Raw genomic sequence first — 9,843 nt, 5'->3', positions numbered from 1 at the left:
GCAAACGCGGTGCCACTGTTTAAGAAGGGCAGTAAAGACAAGCCAGGGAACTATAGACCAATGAACCTGACCATAGTGGTGGGCAAGTTGTTGGAGGGAATCCTGAGGGACAGGATGTATATGTATTGGAAAGGTAAGGATTGATTAGGGATAGTCAAAATGGCTTTGTGCATGAGAAATCATGTCTCACAAACTTGATTGAGTTTTTTGAAGAAGTAACTTGAAGGTCAAGTTTTGCACCTTCTGTAGTAGGTACATCCACATACTGAATCAGAAAATTTTTTGCACACACTTAAGAAATTCCTCTCCATCTAAACCTTTAACACCAAGGCAGTCCTTGTCGATGTTTGGAAAGAAGATTGATGAGGGCAGAGCAGTAGATGTGATCTCTATGGACTTCAGTAAGGCGTTCGACAAGGTTCCCCATGGGAGACTGGTTAGCATGGTTAGATCTCATGGAATACAGGGAGAACTAGCCATTTGGATACAGAACTGGCTCAAAGATAGAAGACAGAGAGTGGTGGTGGAGGGTTGTTTTTCAGACTGGAGGCCTGTGACCAGTGGAGTGCCACAAGGAGCCCTCTACTTTTTGTCATGTACATAAATGATTTGGAAACGAGCATAAGAGGGACAGTTAGTAAGTTTGCAGATGACACTAAAATTGGAGGTGTAGTGGACAGCGAAGAGGGTTACCTCAGATTACAACAAGATCTGGACCTGATGGGCCAATGGGCAGGGAAGTGACAGATGTAGTTTAATGTAGATAAATGTGAGGTGCTGCATTTTGGGAAAGCAAATCTTAGCAGGACACATACACTTAATGGTAAGGTCCAACGGAGTGTTGCTGAACAAAGAGACCTTGGAGTGCAGGTTCATTGCTCCTTGAAATTAGAGTCGCAGGTAGATAGGATAGTGAAGAAGGCATTTGATATGCTTTCCTTTAGTGGTCAGAGTATTGAGTACAGGAGTTGGGAGGTCATGTTGCAGCTGTACAGGACATTGGTGAGGCCACTGCTGGAATATTGCATGCAATTCTGGTCTCCTTCCTATAGGAAAGATGATGTGAAACTTGAAAGGGTTCAGAAAGGATTTACAAGGACGTTGCTAGGGTTGGAGGATTTAAGCTATAGGGAGAGGCTGAACAGGCTGGGTCTGTTTTCCCTGGAGTGTCGGAGACTGAGATGTGACCTTATAGAGGTTTACAAAGTTATGAGGGGCATGGATAGGATAAATAGACAAAGTCTTTTCCCTGGGGTCGGGGAGTCCAGAACTAGATATAAAAGAGGGGAAAGATATAAAAGAGACCTAATGGGCAACTTTTTCACACAGAGGGTGGTACATGTATGGAATGAGCTGCCAGAGGATGTGGTGGAGGCTGGTATAATTACAACATTTAAGAGGCTTTTGGATGGGTATATGAATAGGAAGGGTTTGGAGGGATATGGGCCATGTGCTGGCAGGTGGGACTAGATTGGGTTGGGATATCTGGTTGGCATGGACAGGTTGGACCGACGGGTTTGTTTCCATGCTGTACATCTCTATGACTCTATGACCATCTAGGACAAAGCAGCCCGCTTGATTGGCATTATATCCACAAACGTCCACTCCCCTTACCACTGATACTCAGTAGCAGGAGTGTGTATTATCTATACATTCACCAAAGATCCTCAGACAGCACTTTCCAAACCCACAACCCTTTCCATCTAGAAGAACAAGGGCAGGCAGTTAGCAGATACATGGGAACACCCTCCAAGCCACTCACCACCCTGACTTGGAAATATATTACCATTCCTTCAGTGTCGCTGGCCAAGTTCTGGCAATTTGCACTATATGCATCACACAACACCCCTCCTTTCCCACATACGATCTGGCATTTCTGACAATTGTCACCATCCTTCCTTCCTCTAGTGCTCATTTATCTTTCAGTCACCAGTTTTGAAAAGAGCAAGGAAAACCTGCATTGATAAAGCACCTCTTATGAGTTCAGAATGAAGTGAAGTATTTCACAGAGTGAGCTGCTCGCCTGAGGTGTACTCACCAGTGTAATGTAGGAAGGGCAGCAGAGCATTTGAACACAGCTTGATCCCACAAACAGAAAGGTGATATGAAAGGAAAACAAAAGACTCGCATTGATTTACTGCCATTCATGGCCAACGGATGTCGCAATGTGCTTCACAACCTTTGAAGTGTAGTTCCTATTGTAATGTAGGAAATGTGGCAGCTTGTGCTCATAATCTCCCACAAATAGCAGTACAATAATAAGCTGACAATTGGTTTTTGTTTCTCTGCAATGTTGAATGTGGGATAAATATTGGCCAGGACATGACAGACATGGAGTCTTTTTCCCTCTGAAATAGGTGGGTGGGGCCTCAGCTTTACTCTCATCAAAAAGACAGGAGATCTGACATAATGATGGCATGGTGGCTCAGTGGTTAGCACTGCTGCCTCACATCACTAGGGATCCAAGATCGATTACACCCTTGTGTGACTGTCTGTGTGGGGTTTGCACATTCTCCCCGTGTCTGCGTGGGTTTCCTCCCACAGTCCAAAGATGTGCAGGTTAGGTGGATTGACCTTGGCAAATGCAGGGATGGGGTGGGTCTGGATGAGATGTTTTTTGGAGGATTGAGTGGACATGATGGGCTGAATGGCTGTTTTCACACCGAAGGAGACCTATGATTCTTCTATGTTTCTATAATACTCCTCAGTATAGCACTAGAGCATCTGTCTTGGCTTATCTACTCAAGCCCTGGAGCAAAGTTAAAATTAGTTAAGTTGCCATAACCCTCCTGAACCATAGGGCTCCTCTCTCATTAGAAAAAGAGACACCTGGTGGTAAGTTTAACTTGTGCCTTGGGAGAGGGGAGAGCCTGAGAAGAGTGGGTAACTGCAGAGTGGGACCTGGACAAAGAACCTTATGTTTTCAGAGACAAGCTAGCTACCAACCAGGTCAAAACTGATGCAAAACTCTTTTACAGAGTTGAATATTTTGCAGGACATCATTGACTTTGGCTCACTGACAAATAATGGTGTGGGATTGTTTCACACCCACCTGAGCGGGTTGGGGTGTGTGTGTTTGTGTGTGTGTGTGTGTGTGTGTGTGTGTGTGTGCCCTCAGTGAAACATCTCATTCCTGAGATGACACCTCCAACAGCACAGCAATTTCTCAGTAAAAGGTACATTCACTGTAATCTTATCAGACCAGAGGGCTGCTCTGTCATTAAAAAGAGGTGATGGGTGGTGATTTAAAATAAGGGTTACCCATGCCTCAGGCAAAGGGGAGAGATTGAGAAGGAGAGTTCATCATGACAACCCCAGCCAGTGCAGGAATTAAACCCACATTGTTAGTTGAAAATCACACAACACCAGGCAATAGTCCAATGGTTTATTTGGAAGTACTAGCTTTCGGAGCGCTGCTCCTTCATCAGGTGGGTGTGGAGTATAAGATCATAAGACACAAAATTTATAGCAAAAGTTTACAGTGTGACGTAACTGAAATTATATATTGAAAAAGACCTGGATTGTTTGTTAAGTCTCTCATCTTTTAGAATGAACATGTTGGTTTCAGTTCTTTCATATGTAAATTGCAGAACTTTTAAAAGTTACATTCTCAAGTGAATTTTAACAATTGGTGTCATGTCGACCCAAATAATGCATTTAAAGTGTGAGGTGCCCTGTGTGAGGCTGTCTGTGCCACAATGTTCAGACTGATTCTAGCCTAAAAAGTGGATTTACAGAATCTTACATGGATTCATGCAGTTTATGAGCATAATAAAATGTATTTCTACAAATACAAATGCACCCCACAAACATATATGTGTATGTAGGTGTGTGTATGTGTGAGTGTGTGTGTGTGTGTGTGTGTGTGTGTGTGGGGGGGGGGGGGTGGGGGGGTGTTATGAGTGTCTGTGTGACAGTGTGTGTATATGTGTGAGTATGAGAGTAAATGGTATAAGTCTGTGAGAGGGTGCGTGTGTGAAGTCTGAGTGTGGGAGTGTATAAATGAACGCATGAAGAGAGAGCTTGTGTATGAGAGAGGGTCTGCATGTGTGTATGGGCCTGCAGGAGTGTACATGTGTCTATAGAAGTTTATGTGTGGGAGTGTGTTTGTGTAGGAGTGTCTGTGTGTCTGTAGGAGTGTGTCTGTCTGTAAGAGAGAGGGTCTGCTTGAGTGTATAAGTCTCTAGGAGTGTGTGTGTATAGGAGTGTGTGTGTGTGTGTGTGTGTGTCTACCTGATGAAGGAGCAGCGCTCCAAAAGCTCATGCTTCCAATTAAACCTGTTGGACTATAACCTGGTGTTGTGTGATTTTTAACTTTGTAAGTGTGTTTGTGTGTGTATGTCTGTGTCTGTGGTCAGTACTCATGGGGATGGCCTCAACTGGCACCGTGGGTTACACACACACACACACACACACACACACACACACACACACACACACACACACACACACACACACACACACACCCCTATACACTCAAGCACACGCGCTCTCATACACAAGCTCTCTCTCATTCGCTCACACATACAGTCCCACACTCACGCAGATTTATAGCCCCCCACAAACACATACACACACTCTCTCACAGGCACTCATAAATCCCCCTTCACACACACACACCTACACGTACACACACACAAATAAGTTTGTGGGGTGAATCTGTACTTGCAGAATTACATTTTATTTTGCTCATAAACTGCATGAATCCATGTAAGATTCTGTAGATCCTTTTTTCAGATTAGAGTCAGTCCGAACATTGGGGCACAGACAGCCTCACACAGGGCACCTCACACCTTCAATGCATTATTTGGGCCGACACGATACAAATTGTTAAAGGTAACTTGAGAATGTAACTAAAAAAGTTCTGCTATTTATGTATGAAAGAACTGAAATCAACATGTTCATTCTAAAAGATGAGAGACTTAACAAACAATCCAGTCTTTTTCAATATATAATTTCAGTTACATCACACTGTAAACTTTTGCTATAAAATCTGTGTTTTACGATCTTATACTTCACAACCACCTGATGAAGGAGCAGCGCTCCGAAAGCTAATGCTTTCAAATAAACCATTGGACTATAACCCGATGTTGTGTGATTTTTAACTTTGTACACCCTAGTTCAACGCGGAAATCTCCAATTCACATTGTTGGTGTCGCTCTGCATTGCAAACCAGCCATCCAGCCAATTGAGCTAACCAACCCAAATATAATCTCTCAGTAATGCACTGGGAATATCAACCCAGATTATTCGTTCAAATCCCTGCAGTGAGATTCTGAAATTTGTCAATTAACAATGAGGTACTGTTTCCTTGCCTCTGAACATGCATAAAATACTTGGTCCAGAGAGAACATTCTTGCAGTTAAACTGAAAACATATGGGGCTGAGCAGACAGTATGACAGCAGCTGGGTGTCAAACAACAAATTTTCACAACTGACTCAATTGCTGAGAAACCGACAGATATGTTCGTGGGTAGTGCGAAGGGGTGACGTATATTGAACAGCACCACTTTCGCTCACTATTATGATACCTCCTTCAGGAAAAAACACATGCCAGAATGAAAGGGAGCATTTATGCATTAACCATGATGGCAGTCATCTACATATACACAGTTCTAAATGCAAGAACACATTTGCAACTGGGTTCTGAGATATCCTGGTGATGTCTGTAGATTAGATTAGTGTGGAACCAGGCCCAACAAGTCCACACCGACCCGCCAAAGCGCAACCCACCCAGACCCATTTACCCCTTCACCTAACACTACGGGCAATTTAGCATTCACCTAACCTGCACATTTTTGGACTATGGGAGGAAACCAGAGACCCAAGAGGAAACCTACACAGACACGGGGAGAATGTGCAAACTCCACATAGTCAGTCGCCTGAGGTAGGAATTGAACCCGGGTCTCTGGCGCTGTGAGGCAGCAGTGCTAACCACTGTGCCACCTGCCGCCCATGGTAGGATGATCTAGATGGGACAGTGGCAGTAGCCTGGTACCAAGTGGGCACTGGAAGTAAGTAATATAGACTGAACAATGGTAATTAAGTATAGTCTGAGCAGTCATGATTTCCCCTCTCCCTAACCCAGAGGTGCTGAGGCTAATTGTAACCCCAAAAGGACTCAGCACAGAACAAAATATAAACCCGGGAAAATGCAATGGTTAATGCTGCCCATACATTCGAATATCTGGCCATTGAGGGAGCCTTGTGTCATAACTTGAACTGGATGTGATGATATCCCTCTCCCAGGGGTCTGATAGAAATAGTCCTCTTTGAGGTTTCATCTTAAAAAGAAGTCAGAGTCAGCTCTGCTTCTTGGTTAATACAATAAGATTTTATTTTTGGCCAATGAGTTGGATCATGAATATTTTGAACAGGTGCAGGGTATTTTTATAATAGGACAACTAATGGATTAAATGTGGCCTGACAGACTCGAGCTGAAACTGGACAAAACACCACACAATGGATTATAAAGGATTAGATGCAATGGGTGAGAAAAGTTCGCGTTGAGTGGGCATTTGTCTTACGATCAAATGTGCGTCACACCTGTTCTAAATTTTCTTGTCAACCTGGCTTCATGTTGATGCGCAAATCAGCTACAGGTTTCATGGTAGAACTCCCCTCAGGTGCCTTGCCCTACTCCTCTGCCCAATTTTCACCTTGCCTGCCTTAAAGTTCACAACTCCTGATATGGTAGGGCATCGTTGGCTTCAGCAGACCTCCATGACACATTCAATCGCTGTCATTCAATGTGTGAATTTAGACTGTGATGGCTTACTGGTTGCTAGGCTGTAAAAGGCATCACAGCAGAGTTTGACACCCATTTGCATGCGATTTGAGAAGTCATAGAGCTGGACAGCAGGGAAAAAGACCCTTCGGTCCAACATGTCCATCCTGACCAATATCCTAAATTAATTTAGTCCGATTTGCCAGGATTTGGCCCATATCGTTCTAAACCCTTCCTATTCAAGTCAGTGGATTAGATTACTTACAGTGTGGAAACAGGCCCTTGGGTTCAACAAGTCCACACCGACCCTCCAAAGAGCAACCCACCCGGACCCTTTCCCCTAACTAATACACCTAACACTACAGGCAATTTATTATGGCCAATTCACCTGACCTGCACATCTTTGGATTATGGGAGGAAACCGGAGCACCCGGAGGAAACCCACACAGACACGGGGAGAATGTGCAAACTTCACATAGACAGTCACCTGAGGCTGGAATCGAACCTGGGTCCCTGGTGCTGTGAGGCAGCAGTGCTAACCACTGAGCCACCATGGATGATGATGATGAGATTACCCACCCCTTCCTTCCTTCAGGGGTATTTTGATGGCCCACATACCGCTACAGCTCAGAAATCTAAATCTCTCATAGAATCACGGAGCAGCCGTTCGTCCTCTCAGTCTAATCCAGCTTGTTTGAAGAGAAAGCATTTTGGTGTTCTCCACTGGAGGTTTTGTTGTGCAATTGTAGAGTTCCTACCTCAAGTCTAAAAACTCTGGGCTCAAGTCCCTGCCAAAACTGGCCATGGAAGGAGTATTCATGCTGCTGGTGTGGCACATCCGTGGAGAGAGAAAAACATAGTTAATGTTTTGAGCCTGGTATGACCCTTCTTCATAACTGAAAGGCCTTGGAAAATATATACTTTTTATACTTTTGACAGAGGCAGAGGAAGAGAAGGAGGAGGATGGTATAGAGACCCAGTGCAAAAGACAACAGGGTTGTTAACAGTGGAGGAAGAGAAAAAATGGTTGTAAACTAAGGTGTGAAAGGGAGAAATTTAGTCCTTGGTACTAAATGCAAAGCAAACAAGATGTAAATATGACATGACTGTGGGGGAAGTGGGGAAGAGATTGTAAGAAAAATGAACAACAGACATAAAGGGTTCAGTTTCCGAAGTTACTGAATTCAATGTTGAGACATTGAAATATGGCTTACTGAAATAGTGAGCAACTGGAAGGTCAGGTTCATTCCTACAGACAGAATGGGAGTGTTGAGTCTCTCCAGCGTTTGTTTCAGATTTCCAGCATTTGCAGTACCTTGCCTTTATTCATATTGCAGACTAATTGGCTAATCAATTTGGGAACACATCCTCCTTCCCTGAAAGGGTAGTGAAAAAGTATTTACATGAAGATATATTTTATTAAAATAACACCTTTTTATTGCTTCATTCTTTTGGAACCTTCTTTTTCCTTCTATTTATTCACTTTCCCTTGTGAGGCTGTGATTGAACTTGCATTCACCCTCCTATCCATCTAAAAATAGCCACTAACTTGTGTAAAAACAATTTACCTCATGGTTCTACTGGTTCTTTTGAAAGTCATTTAAATCTGTGCTCCATGTTGATTGGCCCTTCAGACATTGAAAATGTTTTTCTTCCTCGAGCTTAATCTTTCATCCATTTTAAATACTTCTATCATCTCACTTCTTAGTCTCTCTGCTTCAGGGAGAATTGCCACAGCTTCCCTGAAGATCCACTGGACCCATTCTATTGGTCACCATCAGTCAACACATTAAACCTTCATGTTCTTGCTAAAGTGTGGCACCCAGATCTTTCTCTGTAGAAGGTGTGACAAATGGAATTTAATCCAGATAAATGTGAGGTGATACATTTTGATAGAGCAAATCAGGGCATGACTACACACTTAATGGTAAGGTCCTGGGGAGTCTTGCTGAACGAAGGGACCCTGGAGTACAGTTTGATAGTTTCTTGAAAGGTGAGTTGCGGGTATACAGGGTAGTGAAGAAGGCATTTGGTATCCCAGCCATTATTGGTCAGTCCATTGAGAATAGGAATTGGGAGGTCATTTCACAGCTCTACAGAACGTTAGTTAGGCCACTATTAGAATACGATGTTCAATTTTGGTCTCCCTGCTACAGGAGAATGATGTTAAACTTGAAAGGGTTCAGAAAAATTTACAAGGATGTTGCCAGGGTTGGAGGATTTGAGCTTTAAGGAGGTTGAATAGGCTAGGGCTATTTTCTCTGGAGCATCAGAGACTGAGGGGTGACTTTATAGATGTTTATAAAATCATGAGGGGCACAGATAGGGTGAATAGCCAAGGTCTTTTCCCCAGGTTAGAGAAGTCTGAAACTAGGGAGAATATGTTCAAGATGAGAGGAGAAAGATTTAAAAGGGATCTAATGGATGCTTTCACACAGAGGGGGGTGCATGTATGGAATGAACTGCCAGAGGAAATGGTGGAGGCATGTACAGTTACAACATTTAAATGGCATCTGGATGGGTACATGCATAGGAAGGGTTTAGAAGGATAGAACCCAAATGATGGCAAATGGGATTAGATTAATTTAGGATATCTGGTTGGCACAGTCGAGTTGGACCAAAGGGTCTGTTTCCGTGCTATAGATCTGATTGACTGTATGACCTGCTGAGTTTATCCAGCCCCTGACTTTATTTCAGCTCTCTGGCAGCTGCAGCATAGTAGTTTCTTTTGCAATGATTTGTGGAAGATAAACATTCTAGAGACCTCACCCTTCCTTCCCTGGAGAGTGGCAGGATCCTTTACACCCACTGCCAGAGAGGGAAAACAAGGCTATGATTTAACGTGTTATCTTCTGCCAATCTAGTGCTCTGTCCAACATCGAAAGAATCAGTCTCAATTATTTATGCAAACATTTAAAGTGAGACTCTTAACCTTTTGACTCAACTTAGGCTGATACCTACGGGTAAAAGAATACAAGCATTTTATAGATCTTGTCAAAATCATCAAAAACTATTGAAAGAAGATAGTAAAGGCAAAATACTGCAGAAGCTGGAAATCCAAAATAAACACAGAAAATGCTATAGGTCTGGCAGCATCTATTCAGTTTTGAGGAGTC

Source organism: Hemiscyllium ocellatum, chromosome 33, assembly GCF_020745735.1.
Source record: "Hemiscyllium ocellatum isolate sHemOce1 chromosome 33, sHemOce1.pat.X.cur, whole genome shotgun sequence".
NCBI lineage: Eukaryota > Metazoa > Chordata > Chondrichthyes > Orectolobiformes > Hemiscylliidae > Hemiscyllium > Hemiscyllium ocellatum.
This window is presented reverse-complemented; position numbering follows the sequence as displayed.